This window comes from Macaca fascicularis, chromosome 2 (genome assembly GCF_037993035.2).
Source record: "Macaca fascicularis isolate 582-1 chromosome 2, T2T-MFA8v1.1".
In the NCBI taxonomy this organism is placed as follows: domain Eukaryota; kingdom Metazoa; phylum Chordata; class Mammalia; order Primates; family Cercopithecidae; genus Macaca; species Macaca fascicularis.
In genome coordinates, this window is record NC_088376.1 from 152519534 (window position 1) to 152535663 (window position 16130).

General features: G+C 48.2%; 1 long non-coding RNA gene across 1 annotated transcript in view; it reads right to left on the reverse strand.

Annotated features, from left to right (window-relative positions):
* Window positions 1–5949: 5949 nt before the first annotated feature.
* Window positions 5950–16130, reverse strand: part of LOC123571790 (uncharacterized) — a 42084-nt gene continuing 31903 nt past the window's right edge. Inside the window, exon 2 of the long non-coding RNA XR_006696026.2 lies at window positions 5950–6164. This is a non-coding gene — a long non-coding RNA (uncharacterized lncRNA). The remainder of the gene's footprint in view (window positions 6165–16130) is intronic.

Genomic DNA, 16130 nt, shown 5'->3' on the forward strand with positions numbered 1-16130 from the left:
CTCATCCACTGCCAAGACAGTTTCATCTGAAGGCAACCCTAAGCACATGCTGGCCATGCCTCAGTTTTGTGTCCGGGATGGCTGGGCTTTCTGGAGTCTACAGGGTGCTTGCCCACTGTGGGCTGTTGTCTGCCTGACAGCCCAACCCTGAGATCTGGGACTTTCCATCTTTTTGTTCCCAGATGGCCTGGTCTGAGGCCTTAGATCTTTGGGAATGTCTTTGCCTATGTCCCAAGGGTGACACTAAGGAGGTCTGAGTTCCCTTCCAGTCCCTCTGGCTGGAATGCTGTGAGTGTGGCTGGAGGATGTCTTGCATGTGACTCTCGTTTGCATCTTCAACAGCACTCCAACAAGATAGCAGGCTGACTGAGTCTCTGTTCTAATGGGAGCTGCATGAGTGTTTTAGTCAACAGGGAGACTGGTCTTTGAGGAACTGGGGAGAAAGCAGAGATACTTTTCACTTCTCCCACCTCACCTTTATTCCATGTTGCATCAACAGCCGATCTTGGGTGTAAAATTAAAATCTTATTTTTGAGCAGATTCTGGCCCCACCATTAAGTTGCTATGTGACCTGGGGGCACCCACTTGCCATCTCTGTGCCTCAGGTTCCTCGCCTGGCTGTACCTCTTCCCACTTGGTGATCCATGGCTTCTGTGAGCTCCAAACCTGCCAGTCCTCTGAAAGAAATCACAATTTTCCTCGTGTTTCAAAAACCAAGGACAAGCACTGATATGGAATCATTCATCTCTCTCCCTGGCTCCCAACAATGTAAGCCTTGGTTTCTCTGTAGGTGGAGTTAGCGTCAGCAGCCCTCCCAGGCTGCAGAAGGAACCAGCACTTCTGGGATATGCAAACTGAAATAACTGATGCCAAGATTTATACCAATATCTGCCCCAACCCTCCCAGGTCCCGCGCGTGTAATTTCCTTGCCTGTGTTCCCCACAACACCCTATGTTCCTTGGGCCTGCCCTCCTTCAGCAGGTCCTGAAATGGCCAGTCCTTACATTCTGAGAGCCTTGGGTGCACCTGGCCCTGTGTCTAGTGTCTTGTGTCCCTAATAGCTTGTCTGTGATCACATCTCTGGGAGGTGGGGACCAGTATCACTTCCACTTTAAGGACAAGACGACTGGATCACAGAGTTTAGCCCACATGACTGCATCTATGGTTCTTATTTCTCCCCAGGCTCAGCTTTTAGCTGTACCTCGAAGTTGGGGGTGTGTTAGAGTGTGTGTGTGCGTGTGTGTGTGTCTGTGTATGAGTGCATTGGGTTGTGTGTGTATTGAGCTGTGTGTGTTGGGTGTGTTTGTGTTGGGTTCTGTGTGTGCTGGGGGTATGTGTTTTGAGGTGTGTGTTGGGGTATGTGTGTTGAAGTATGTGTGTGTTGGTGTCTGTGGGGGGATTGTGTGTTTGTTGGGGTTTGTGGGTATTGGGGTGTGTATGTTGGAGTATGTGTGTGTCAGAATGTGTGTTTTGGGATGTGTGTGTTGGGTTGTGTGTGTTGGGGCGTATGTGCATTGAGGTGTGTGTGCTGGAGTATGCGTGTATCGGTGTGTGTGTGTGTATTGGGGTGTGTGTTGGAGTATGTGCATGTTGGAGTATGTGTGTGTTGGAGTATGCGTGTGTTGCTGTGTGTGTGTGTGTTGGGGTGTGTATGCATTGGGGCATATATGTGTTGGAGTATGTGTTTGTTGGGGTGTGTGTGTGTTGGGTGTATGTGTGTGCTGGGTGTGTGTGCATTGGGATGTGTGTTGGGATGTGTGTTGGAATGTGTGTGTTGGGATGTGTATTGGAGTGTGCATTGGGGTGTGTGTTGGGGTATATGTGTATTGGGGTGTGTGTGTTGGAGTAGGTATTGGGGTGTGTGTTCGGGTGTGTGTGTGTGTTGGATGGAGTATGTGTGTGTTAGGAAGTGTATGTGTTTTGAGGGTGTGTGTGTTGGGGTGTGTGTTGAGGGCATATGTGTGTGTTGGGGTGTGTGTATTAGGGTGTGTATGTGTTGGAGTATGTATGTGCTAAGGTGTGTGTGTGTTGAGGATGTATTTGTTGGTGTGTGTGTGCGTGTGTGTACATGGAGTGATCTGCTGCATGAAATGACCCTGAAACACAGTAACTTCTCAATAAATGTGGATCATTGTGAAGGCTTGGAACTTCTTCTATTTCTTAACTTATTTTTTTTAATCAAGGTGTAACATTCAGTAAAGTGCACGCATCTTAATGGTAGAGTTTGATTAACTTTTGCCTCTGTATATATGCACACAACCACCCCCAGGATCAACCAATATATTGGACACTTGCAGCTCCCCAGCAAGCTCCCTCCAGCCTCAATTTCTCCATTCTCCAGACTCCTATCATTACAGACTAGTTGTGCCTGGTTTTGGTCACCACATAAATGGAGCCACACACGTTGCGTGTACTGTGTGTATACACACAGGATGTGTGCACTCTTCTGTGCCTGGTCTCCTCTGTTCAACATAAAGCCCGTGCGTTGAATCCATGTTGTGTGTAGCAGCAGCCTTTTTCCTTTTTATGAGCTGTAAGCATTGCACTGAACTGCCCCCACCCCCCGTGTCTATCCATTCTCCTGGGGATGGACATTTGGTCTGTTGCCAGTTGTGGCTATCACGCATCAGGCTTCTGTGAACAGGGCTTCTGGGGACATAAGCACTGATTTCAGCTGGGCATCTACCTAGAAGAGAATGTGCTGGGTCTTAGGGTCCATGTAGATTGAGTTTAGCATTAGAACATTAATATATAATATAATTCTGCCAAAAGTTTTCTCAGGTGAGGTTAAGTGATGATCCAAACAGCAATAGTTGAGGCTTCCAGTTGCTCCATACCCACATCCTCACTGTGTGGTTTGGTTTCTCTGGGAGCAGATGTGGCCACGGAGTTTGGGTCTGGAGATTGTTATTGGGGATCCCCACCTGTGAAGAGAAAAGGAAGGAACAAGATGGGGCGGAGGGAGGAGCTGAGCTGTGATGCAGGCTAGACAAAGCCCCAGTTAACCCAGCAGGGAGCTGGCGTGAGTACTGCCCAGCAGCGTGACCCACATCCAGTGGAAACAAAAGGCTGACCTCTAAGCCCTGCTGCACTCAGCCACCTGATCTGGGCTGTCCCAGGAGGGCCATGGCCTAAAGCGGGGTGGCTCTCCTAGCAGAGGCAGACCTTGGAGAAGCTGAAGGCCGCCTGCTGACGGCAGTGTACTTGCCAGTGTACCACACCTGCTAGCCATTTTAGTGAGGAGTGTGACAGCATCTTCCTGTGACTTTAATCTGCATTTCCAAGATGACTAATAATGCTTATATGATAATTGGCTATTTAGATGTGCTCTTTGGTGCAGTCTCTGTTCACAGCTTTCTGCCCACTTTAAAAACTGGGATGTCTGTCTTTTTCTTTTTCTTTTTTAGAGACGGGATCTTGCTCTGTCGCCCAGGCTGAAGTGCAGTCGCGTGATCATGGCTCACTACAGTCTGGATCTCCGGGGCTCAAGAAATCCTCCCACTTCACCCACACAAGTAGCTGGGAGCACAGGTGCCACTACCACACCCAGCTTTTTTTTTTTAATTATTTATTTTAGTAGAGACATGGTCTCACTGTGTTGCCCAGACTGGCCTCAAGCTCCTGAGCTCAAGTGATCCTCCTGCCTCGGCTTCCCAAAGTGCTGCAATTAGGACATGAGCCACTGTGCCTAGCCTGTCTTTTTCTTATTAATTTATAAAAGTTCTTTATATGTTCTGGATATTAGTTTTTTTTTTTCATAGATGTATTTCAAACATCTCTCAACCTGTTTGGTTAAGAAATGTTTGTCTACCCTAGGGTCATGAAGATATTCTTGTATTTTATTTTCTAGAAGATGTTTTGTTTTACTTTAGGTCTATGATGGATCTCAAATTAATTTTGGGGTATGATTTGAGGTAGGCTCATTTTCCCCCACATGACTATCCAGTTGAACTAATACCATTTATTAAACATCACCTTTCCTCACTGAATTGTGCATCTTTCCTGTGAATCCAGGGATTGAACACGTGTGGGTTTGTTTCTGGGCTCCCTACTCTGTTCTATTGGTCCACATGACTAGGATCACAGTATGCCACACTGTCTTCTTACTCTGGATTTAGAAAAAACCCTTGACATCCAGTACAGTAAGTCATCCAGCTTCGTACTCTTGTGAGATCGCTTTACCTATTCTAGGTCCTTGCAATTTCCATATAAATTTTGAAAGCAGCATGCCAATTTTCTTGTAAATACCTGCTGGAACATACAGATCAATTTGGCAACTTAATATTGTAATAATATTAAGCTGGTCAAACAATAAGCAGGCTACAGTCCTCTATTTAGGTCTTCTTTAATTTCTCTACAAAGTTTTGTGTCATCATAGAGGTCTTTGCTTCTCTCCTTAGACCTACTCATAAGTACTTGGTGATTATTTTGGTATTATTGTAAATTGCACATCAAAATTTTCATTTGCTAATTGTTGCTAGCACATACAAACTAAACTAATTTTTGTATGTTGATTCTATCCAGCAACCTTGCTAAACTTACTCATTAATACTAATAGGTTATTATTGGATTTTGGATTTTTTTCCACATACAATATTATCATCTTAAATAATGAGTTTATAGGCTTTATTTTAATCTTTATTATTTTTATTTTTATTTCTGCCTCATTGAAACAACTGGGCTCTACTGTACAATGCTGAGTAGAAATGATAGTGGCGGACATCCATTTCTTGTTCCTATCCTTAGGAGAAAAGCATTCAGTATTTTACCATTAATGATGATGTTAGTTGTGTGTGTGTGAGCGCGCGCACACACAGGTGTCTTAATGGAAACTCTTTATCAGATTAAGAAAGTTCTCCTCTGTGCCTCTTTTGCTGAGAGTTAAAAAAAAAAACATGATTAAGTGTTGAATTTTAACTAATCTCTGCCCATATGTATTGATTTTCATTAGCATCTTCAGCTGCAGCTCTCGAAAGCTGGAAAGTGGTATGTGGCTAGTGTCAGGCCAGAGGTTTCAGAGGGAGTCCTGCCCTTGTGGAGACCGGATGAGATGGTTACAGGAGGGTCAGAGTGGGAGATAGCCCCAAAGGCACAAGTCAGCCCCAAAGACACAAGTCAGTGACACTGACATGATCATGCACCTCGGTTCTTGTGAAGTCCTCTTCTACTCACTCCCAGCAAGGACTTGGGATTTGTTTTCTAAATGGAAACTAGTGCCATGCATATAACCCTGTGGCAGGCACTGTGCTGGGCATGATGGGAGGGCACAGGACATAGGTACTGCCCCTTCAGGACCCTGGGGATGTCTCCACGTATCATACCATCCTGTAGTTCCTAGGAGGGCCCCAACTCTGGGCTAGAGCTACAGGCCTGTGTCCCTTTCCTCCACCAGCCCCGCAGGACTCCCTCCCCGCCCCTGCCAGAGACCAGGGCCCTCAGGAGCAGTCAGACCGACCACAAACAAACAGGGAAAGAGTAGTGGAAAATGCCCCGAATGGTTCCCCACCCTCACCCATTTCTCCCCCTGGCCAGTTGTCTTGTGGATTCTTGGCCTTCCCAGTGCGGTCTGGGAAGACTTAGATGGTTTCCTTCCAGAACCCCAATAAGCCAAGAACAGGAGCTGCTCCAGGCCATTTCTGTCCCTGGGTCTCCTTTCAAAGGATTTCTGGGTCAATGAAGGGAGAATGTGGCTTGTGGGCAGTCAAGAGAGAGGGCCTATCGTTGTTTCAGATTTCTGGCTTGGCTCAGAGATTCAGACTCTCCAATTCCCACACTAGATGCTTCAGTCCACTGGGAAAAAGGCCTTGCCTCCAAAGAATGGCCATGACATTTGTTGTTTCTGCTGTGTCTGCTCAGCCTCCCTCACTGTCTTCCACAGCAAGCCTCTGTTCCAGCCAGCTTAGTGCAGAACTTAGGAATCTTTGGGTTTTAAATGATAGACACTCATGATAAACTAGCCCAACCCTTAAAGCAGGGATTTATTGGTTCACAGATCTAAAAAGCATAAGAGAAAATGGCCTTAGGTTGGGCTGGATCAGGTGCTCAAACATTGTCACCAGGAATGTGATTGTCTCCATCTGTGACTCTGTTTTCTCCTGTATGGGTTTTATTGTCTTCCTTTGTGGCGGCAAAGATTGGGCCTGCATCCTTCCAGCTTGACAACTCTGTTGGAAAGACAACACTTTTTTCAACAGGTGAAGCAACAATCTCAGGAAAGGTTCTCATTGGCCCAGCTGAATTCACACACCCATAATGAGAATCAACCTCACTGGAAACACATGATCTGAGGATGTGGGAAATGTGCACCCTCAGAGGAAAAAAAATGGGTGTTACAACCAGAATTAAGGGTGTTAAACAAGCAAAATCAGCAGGTGCCCCGTCTTCTAGCTGACCTGCCACCTCTATACCTTCATTCCAGTTTCCCTGTCTAGAATTCTGTTTGCTTTCCTGGGCTCAATGCTTCCTGTTCTTCAAGCTCTACCTCCCTTAGGAAGCCTTCCCTGGCCTTTGAGCCTCCCCCTACTCTGAACTCACCGTGTGCCAATGGTCTATCTGATTGTTTCGATCATATCAAAATAATACTTGTTTCCCAAACAGATCAGAAGATACAAAGATGAAATCTCGTATCACCCACAGAGCCTGCTCTGAGGAAGGGACATTGTTCCCAGGTTTGAGTAGAGATTGGCAGGGGAGGGGCATGGCCAGGAAAGTCTCAGGGCCGGGAACCAGCACGGGGTGGGAAGACCAGGATGGGAAAGAACTCAAAAACTTTGAGGAGCTGAAGGGGCCCAGTGAGCAGGAGCAGAGCGAGAAGGGGTCAAGGGTATGGAACAAGGTTGGCTTGAGGGGGCTTTTATTCTAGTGAGGCAAGAAACCACAGGAGGAGTTTAAGCAGGGAAGCAGCATGATCCAGTTGGCGCTGGGGCTGTTCTCTGGGCTGTGGGCTGGAAAATGCAGAAGGGCAAGGTTGGAGGCCCCTGCAGTCACCCAGGCCAGACACATGCTGGTTCGGCCGGAGGTGGTAGTCGTGGAGAGGAATAGAAGTGGGTGGGCTTCAGAGACAGAACTGACTTGGCGACGCACTGGTGTAACAGTCAGGGTGGGGGACATAAGGTTGAGTGATTTATAGGTTTCTGGCTTGAGCAGCCATGTGAATGGGGTGCATTTACTGCCATGGGAAAGATGGTAAGGTGGGGACATTCTCTCTAGATGTGTGCCCGAAATGGATCTATACTTATATTTTGCATAAGCTGCATGGTGACTCTCTGATTCCTGCTCTTTTCCCCACTCAGCTGAGCATCTTTCCATGTCAGCATGGTGCTAATGGCACTCATCACAATGCCTACACACTATTCCCTAAGATGATATCCCATCATTTCTTTAACCAAGCCCCCATAGTGAACACATAAGTTGTTTCTGAATTGCCCATTTAGGACTTGATTAGATTCCATGTTACAATTTATTTTGTTTTTATCGAATTATTTGTTTCTAAATCATTAGTCCCTTTATCTTTTCTCCAGCTTTCCCAATTTCAGGACCTGCAAACGTGTCTCAATGTTTCGCCCTCGGTGCCTTACACTCTGGCCACTAGATGGCGGTGTTGCATAGGGTCCCCGCTGGCTCCAGTCCACAAGAGACTCCACTCAGCAGGACGCCCGACCTCCAGACTCCGACCTCCGCCCAGCAGGGCACGACCTTCCCTGGAGACCCGTGGGTGGACCTCACATTCTCAGAGCCCAAAGAATTCCTGCCGTAGGTGTGACCTGCGGCCCATTTGTAAACGGATGGCTTTGCTCTCTCCTGCAGAAATTGGTTGGGGGTTGAGGGACTGGCGTCGTTGGCAATGGCTTCTGAAATGCCGTATTTCAATTGCTTGTGGTGCCTGAGATGGTTTGAGGTGCCAGGAGCTACGTTACCAGAGCTTATTTGGTAGGTTTTTAGAGAAATAGAATTTGTCCTTCAAACTCACAGCTTCATGTACTATTATTATTTAGAATGAGATTAAGTCCAAAGAAAAAAACTTTAAATTAAATTTAAATGTTAAATGTAAAGAAAAATAGCAGTACAGGTAGCACATAGAGAAATCACTGGATTCCCTGCAGATTGCTGGCTTCCAGCTCAGTCTAAATGGGAAACGTTGATGGCTTAATACAATCTTAGAAGGACTGAATTTTAAAACTTAGACCCTGGAGAACTGCAGAACCTTAGAACCGCATTATCTTTGATGGCATTTTCAAAGATAATGCCATCTTAATCATTACTTTATCTTCTTTATCTCCATACTTAAGAAAATGATCTTGCAACTCTAAGAATCCGTGAGATCTTGGGATCGTGGTATTTTGGAAGATTAGACTTATGGAATCCTAGACTTCCAGAACTTTAGTGTGAAGAGGTCCACACTAAGGTCAGTGGAAGAGGAAATTACAGTTGGAAAAGAGAGATTGAGGTCCTGCAGAATGGTGGCCCCTGAGGCTCTCACCTTCTTCCTCCTGCCTCCTGTCTGACCCTCCACCCAGTGTGCTCAGCGCTCCCCTCTGGGCTCTGCTCCCAGCAGAGAGCACCGCCCAGGACAGCTCTCTGCACTTTAGCAACGCTCCCTCCCCTGTCTCCTTCCAGGCACTCCTTCTCTATGCTAGCTAATCTGGTGGCTTAATGAATCCACACTGCCTCAGACTGATGGACAAATGAATGATTTATGTGAAGAAACGACCTCCCCCTCAAGTAATAAGTGCTTTCTACATGGTGGTGCTGATGGTGACATTTGAGGCAGGATGGCCAGCAGTGAGGACAATATCGTGGCATCTTTGGGTTTTTTTCAAATCATCATCTACTAGTGCCTCCATTTTTGCTTTTTATTTCCACCAGGGATTGCAGAGATTGGATTTGGGATTGCAGGGAGAGATATGCAGAGGAAACTTGCTTCTCCTTCTTTTCTGGTCTCAAAGTTCAGATGTCCAACTAGAGACCAAACTCATTAGCTTCTGGAGGCCTGAACATTTACAACTCCTCCCATCTTTCTTTCTTTTCTTTTGAGACAAGGCCACACTCTGTCGCCCAGGCTGGAGTGCAGTGCCTCAGTCATGGCTCACTGCAGCCCTGCCCTCCTGGGCTCAGGTGATCCTCCCACAGTTAGTGGTGGTGAATCCATACGGGTCTGCAGCAACCTCAGTTCTTGTCCCCTCAGAAGAGAGAGTCTGACCAAAGTGCATAAGGCAGAGTGAGAGACTGAGGAAAGTTTTAGAGCAGGAGTGAAAGTTTATTAAAAGGTTTTAGAGCAGGAACAAAAGGAAGTAAAATACACTCAAAAGAGGGCCAGGCAGGCGACTTGAGAGGTGTGAGTGTGTGGTCTGATCTTTCACTTGGGGCTTTATACATTGGAGTGCTTCTGGGGGTTGTGTCCCTCCTCCTCTGATTCTTGCCTTTGGGTGGCTGTCCACATGCGCAGTGGCCTGCCAGCACAGTGTGTTTACTGGGGTTGTGCACAAGCTCACTGGAGGCATTCTTCCCTTACCAGTCTAGCATTCCTAGAGGAAGGTCGTACACCAATTAAACCCCAGCATTTTGCTTCTTAATGCACATGCTTGAGCCCACTCGCCCAGCTCCTGAGATCTTATCAGGAAGCGGCTGATCGCCAGCTTCAGATGTTTCTATCTATTGGGAGACTGGCTTTCCCTGGCACTGTTTGCAACCAGTTATCATTATTTTAGAGGGAGAGTTAACAACCGCCTGACCGTCACCTCACGGTCGCCTCACATTCCTGATTGGGAGGCAGGGCCTTCTCCTGCCCTGCTCATGTCTGACTAGCTACCTACTGTAACACTACCTCAGCCGCCTCCCCTGAGAGCTGAGACTGTAGGCACACACCACCATATCCAGCTAATTTTAAAATTTTTTTGTATAGATGCTGTCTCAGTCTTGCCCAGGCTGGTCTCAAACTCCTAGGCTCAAGTGATCCTCCTGCCTTGGCCTCCCAAAGTCCTTCTCATCTGTCAGGACTACTGAGCTGTCACCTCCTCCGGAAAGCCTTCTGGGATTGTTCTTCCTATAGAGCTGAACATCTTCTGAGGGCTTCGTATCAGCACCACGCATTTGCCTGCCAGCTGTACTCTCTGAACTGTGTTCACTAATAACCACTAGGGAACGATTATTCCCCAATGCCTTTCTAATGTCTTAGAATTCGTGACCTAGGGTTTGCCAACCTGAGGGCCCACAGCAGCCGGTTCAGAAGTTGGGGACTGCAGTAAACCAGAGGATTTATCCGGTGGTCGCTCCTCATTCTGGCCAGCAAGGCCATCTGGAAATAACAGTTCAGTGTTGCCAAATCTTCTACCAGTTTTGGAACGCTGATGATATAGTTTGGATCTGCATCCCCACCCAAATCTCATGTTGAATCATATCCCTAATATTGGAGGTGATGCCTGGTGGGAGGCGATTGGATCATGGGGCGGACTTCCCCCTTTGGTGCTGTTTTTGTGGTAGAGTTCTCACGAGATCTGATTGTTTAAAAGTGTGTGGCACTTCCGCTCTCTCTTCCTCGCACTCTGGCCACGTGAAGTGCCTTGTTCCCCCTTCGCCTTCCACCATAAATAGAAGCTTCCTGAGGCCCCCCAAGAAGCAGATGCTCCTGTGCTTCCTGTACAGCCTGTGGAACCGTGAGCCAATTAAACCTATTTTCTTCATAAATTACCCAGTCTCAGGTATGTCTTTATAGCAATGCAAGAATGGACTGATACAGCTGATAGTTATTTTTATATAAAAACCTCTCCTTTCAGGCAAATAAAGCACATCAACAGATTTGTCACCGGAGCCAGGACTCTGGGAGGCTCTGCTTCAGGTCCTTGTTGGTCTGCGTGCTTCTGGGTGCCTGGAGTCATGCATGACAAGGGTGGTCCTTAGCAGCCACTGCTACTCATTCACCTTCTGCCTGGTGGAGCATCTGGAACCTTACATTATTGAAGGCATGTTGCAGAAGTCAGGTGCGTCAGTTTTCAAACATGACCCCCAAATTATTTGATGTTCCTTCCATCAAGAGGCAGGGAGCAACCTAGCCCCTCCTTCCCCTGGAATCTGCAGCCTGTGGTTGCTTGATCAATGGAGTACGGCAGAAGAGCCACTATGACAGCTTCTGGACACTGGTTCTCAGAACCCAGACGGGCCTTGAGGAAGCCCGAGCAGCCCGTGAGGAGGCTGAGTGGAATGGAAGCAAGACCCTCATCCCACCCTTATCCCCCACCAAGCTCCCCCTGACGACCAGCCCCAACTCGCCGTGAGTGCACCATCTTGGAAACGGACCCCCCCCGCCAAGCTGTCCCAGCTGACACCACACATAGCAGAGATGAGCCTTCCCCTCCGAGCCCTGCCTGAACTATGGATTGACAAACAAAATCAAACTACTAAGCATGGGGGTTGTTCGTCACACAGCAATGGATAACTGCAACATCCGTAGACCTGGGCTCCAGTACTGGCTCCTTCTGCCCTGGACTCTGGTATCTTGGGCCCTTTGCCTCCCCACAACCTCAGCCTACTCATTTAAGAAGGGAGGGTCTGGTCTGCTTACAGTGTGGAATGCTGTGGTGCCTGTGCAGCTGTGGGGGTGTGAAGTGGCATCCCCCCCTTGGAAAGCAGCTGGGCATCACCGGGGGAAGCACAAGATGCCCTGACCCTGTGACCCAGCCACTGCACTCTGAGGTCAACTCTGCACACGTGCTCTGGAAGACAAGTTCAGCTGACTTGTGAGGGCAAACAACTGGAGACGGCCTAGGAGTCCATCCTGGGGAGAAGGGCTTCGTGTATCATGGCTTATGTACAGACTGCAGATGAATGGATTCACGCTCTGTGCAGCCGTGTGCAGAAGCCTTGATAACGTGATGTTGAGTCAAAACGATAAGCTGCAGGGTGACTCATCCAGCGTAGTCCCATTAAGTTTGAGAACAAACAAAACCAATGTTTATGGATACAGATGTATGTGTGAAAACAAATATGAGAAAGTAAACTCCAGATTCAAGGAGTTCATTCCCTTAGGAGGGAGACAAAGACAGAAATGCATTCAGAGAGGGCTGCCTGAGGGCTCTGACTGTGTCCTGAAAATGACTAGTGAAGGAGGAGGAGCAGGACCAGCAACCTGTTAGAACTGGAGCTGGAGCTCGTTGTGGCGTACATCTGTAATCGCAGGGACTCAGGAGGCCAAGGCAGGAGGATTGCTTGAGGCCAGCTGGAGACTAGCCTGGACAATGTAGTGAGACCCCGTGTCTAAAAATTAAAAATAAATTAGCCAGGCATGATGGCATGCACTTGACATTCCAGCTACTTGAGAGACTGAGGCAGAAGGATCGCTTGAGTCCAGGAGCTTAAACCTGGAGCAAATTGTAATCACACCACTGCCCTCCATCCTGGGCAACAGAGCAAGACCCTGTTTCTAAAAACAATAATAAAATTAATTAACTAAAATAAGAACTGGGGCCAAGTGAGAAATCCACAGGTGTTTGTTACATTACTTTCTGTGCTTTTCTATATGTCTGAAATATTTCAAAAGTAAAAAGAACAGATTTCCCAAATGAAGAGCTGAAGTCAATGGTGAATGGGGCGTCTTCCAGTTTTCTGAGTCATGCAGAAGCCTCTGGCAGTTCTAGAGGGTGCATCTGCATCTCCCACTCTTCCAGCGCAAGCCGGCTCCATGTTACACTCCCAGTCCTAAAACAGAATGACTAACGTGGGATTCCCACCGTGGCGGGTGTGTGTGCGTGTGTGTGTGCGTGCACTCTTCCAGGGAGTCTCCCATCCGCCTCCAGGCTGGCCCGCAGCCTCTCTGCCTTCTATACATCTTCCAGAGTGGCCATGTGGGAAGCTGCCCACGTGAGAATGTCAGTGCAGGGACTGAGGAGGCTGGGCCCTGGGGGGCTCCCCTGGCTCCCTGGCCTAATTTCCTGTGACCTTGGGGTTTGCATTCCTGACTTGCAAAGTGTATGCAAGGGCAGTACATGAATCTAAGCTTTCTTCAGGACCCTCGTAGCCTCTCCATCTCTATGTCCTAGACAGCGTTCCCCCAGTGAGATAACAGTAAACATAACAATTGCACCTGCTGTTTACTCAGCACCAGTAGGTGATTATCTCATTTAACCCCCACAACAGACCCCTGATGGATGAGGAGGCTGAGGATCAGAGAGGCCCCGTGGCTTGTCCCAGGAAACACAGTGGAGATGCAGTGTGGCTTCGGCTTTGAAGAGTGAAGGGAGGAAGGCTTCCATCACACTGGCCTCTGCCCACCCCAGCCTCCGGCCACCCTGCCTGAGGTGCCTCCCTCTCAGCCCCCGGCTCTGGATTTCCACCTTAATCCTTCCCTAGCTCAGACCGGATGGGCTTTGGCTGGATGAGAGTTCTGGGAGCCAGGCCCAGGGAAGCTGGGGCAGCTGGCGGAGGTCCAGGGGTCCCATGCACACCAGGGCTGCCCAGGGCCTCCAGTCTTGGAGGCAGGAGCAGTGGATAGAAGAGGATACAGGGCTCTCTCTTGGGAGCTCTTCCCACCAGAGGCCTCTGCTTCAGAAATTCGTGACCCACCATTTCATGGTGGCCTCTCATGGGGCATCGCCACACCCACAAGTCACCTGCCATCGTCTGACCCTCACGACACCCTTGACAGGCAGGGTCACTTGTGAAATCATCTTCCCGGAGGAGGGATCTAGGGCTCAGTGAGGCCCCATCTCAGGTCACCACTTCCCAGGCCCTTGATGAGTTGTCGAAAGTGAGCACACCTGTGCCCACGGTCCCCCAAAGCCTCTCTCCCTCTTCCCCAAAGGTCCCCACGATCGTGACTTTTAACACCATAGGTGAGTTTTGCCTAGTTTAAACTCTATGTAAATGAGGTGGTACAATCTGTACTTTTCCTTCCCTGGTTTCTTTAGCTCATCACTCTTGGAGATCCCTCGCTGCGCATGACTGTAATGCTCTTGTTCCTAGCTACATGATATTCCATGCATGGGTGTGCCACAAGTTCCCTGACACCTGCTGACAGGGGTCTGGGCTCTTCTCAGGTTTTGAAGCCAGCTGGCTTTGCGCAGTTCCTGCTGTCCCCTGCCTGAGCCCTGGAGCCTGGCAGCAGCCTAGGTCAGGAGCAGGTGTTGCAATGCTCCTCATTTTAGAGAAGGAATCAGAAGGCAAGTAGAGACAGGAGCCATCTTCCAAGGCTGGAGCTGGGATCTACCAGGGAATACCTGCCTCTAAGCCCTAGCCTTTCCCAGCTCACCAGACCACCCCCACCTCCCCTGCCCCAGCCCAGGGCTGCTCACGTCTGCCTCTTTGACAGTCACCTTTGCCTTTGCATGACCCTGTGTGCCGTCTGCCTGCCCTTCCCCAGCAGGCTCCATGAGTGAGTCCGTGCCTGGGGCCAAGCAAGTGCTCAAGACATTTGTCATCCACCTGTCCTGCTGCTTCCATCCCAGTGTCCTCTCACCTCAGCGCCCAGGGCCCGGGACTGGTCAGGAGGCCTGAGATGTTAGAGTGCTACAAAGTCAGGTGGGGCCTTGGGAAAGTCTCTTTGTCTCTCTGTGCCTCAGCTTCCTCCTCTGCACAGTGACGTTGCTGAGAGGATGACGTGTGTTAATCCCTGAGAGGTGCTTGGCTGAGTGCCTGGCCTGTGGTGAGTGTCCACGGTTGCGGAGGCTGTGATGCCTACCCCTTGTTGCTGTTGTTATAACATGGGTGAAGAAGGCGTCAATTCCCAGGCCTGGCCAAACTCAGCCCAGTGCCCTCCCTGCCCCATTAATTGTGTGTGTGTGTGTGTGTGTGTGTGTGTGTGTGTGTGTGTGTGTGTGAGTGTGTGTGTAGAGCCTCCCTTGAGCTTAACAAAATATTGACTTCCTGATAAAATCCTTGCCCCCAGGTTACTGTCCCTCTCCTTACTGGGCTGACCCTTTGAGGATCTCAGAGTCTAACTGATGGCTCCTAACTGATGGGTCCTACTCTTAGTTTTTAAGACAATTAAATTAAAAAATTTAAATGGTGATTGCTATGGTCTAAATGCCAAATCCATGTGTTGCAGCCCTCACCCCCAAGGTGATGGTGTTGGGAGGTCACCCTCATGACCTCCTCACCTCCCAAACTCCTGACCTTAGGTTTGGGAGGTGAGGAGGTCGTGAGGGTGGGGCCCTCATGAATGGGATTAGTGCCCTTATACAAGAGGCCCCAGAGAGCTCCCTTGCCCTTCCCACCATGTGAGGACACAGCGAGAAGGCACCATCTATGAATCAGAGAGTAGGCTCTCCCCAGGCACCAAGTCTGCTGGCACCTTGGCCTTGAACTTTCCAGCCCCAGAACTGTGCAAAATAAATTTCTGTTGTTTGTAAAACCATCAAATCTATGGCATTTGGTTATAGCAGCAAGGACAAACTAAGACAGTGGTAGACACCTGCAGTAAAAAGTCAAAAGTCTCAAGAGGAAAACTGGAAAATCAGGCTTTCTTTCTCATCCTTGTGCATTTTCAGTTATCCCTCATGTGGCTCCAATATTCCCAGTTCCTTCTATATCTTTCCAGAAATATTCTATCATACACCAGATGACTCCTGCATTTATATTTCACACAAATGGTATTCTCTACATACCTTATTCACCTTGCTATTATTTTTTACAGCAAGAAAAAAAAATCAAATTGAGCAAAGCAGTCCCAAACCACTGCTACTTTAAAATTTTTTAGTTTGCAATATTTAAGACCCACATGAAGTTGCAAAAATAGTACAGAGTTCCCATGCACCTTTCACCCAGCTTCTCCCAGCTCCCTTAGTGCTAACATCTTACATAATCATGTTACATTGTCAAACCAGGAAATTGACATGGGTACAGTATTACTAAGTCAGACCTTATTTGGATGTTATCAGTTTTTACATGTAATAATTGTTTTGTTTGTTTTTTGTTTTCTGATGCATAATTCTCTGAAACTTTCCCATGTGGATAAATTTTGTAGCCATCAGGCTATAGAAATATTCCAATCACCACAAAGAAATGCCCTTCTGTTAGCACTGTAGAATCGCACCTTTTGCCAACCCTATCCCTAGCAACCACCGATCTGTTCCCCATTACTATAATTATGTCACTATGACAATGTTACATAAATGGAATCATATAGTATATAACCTTTTGAG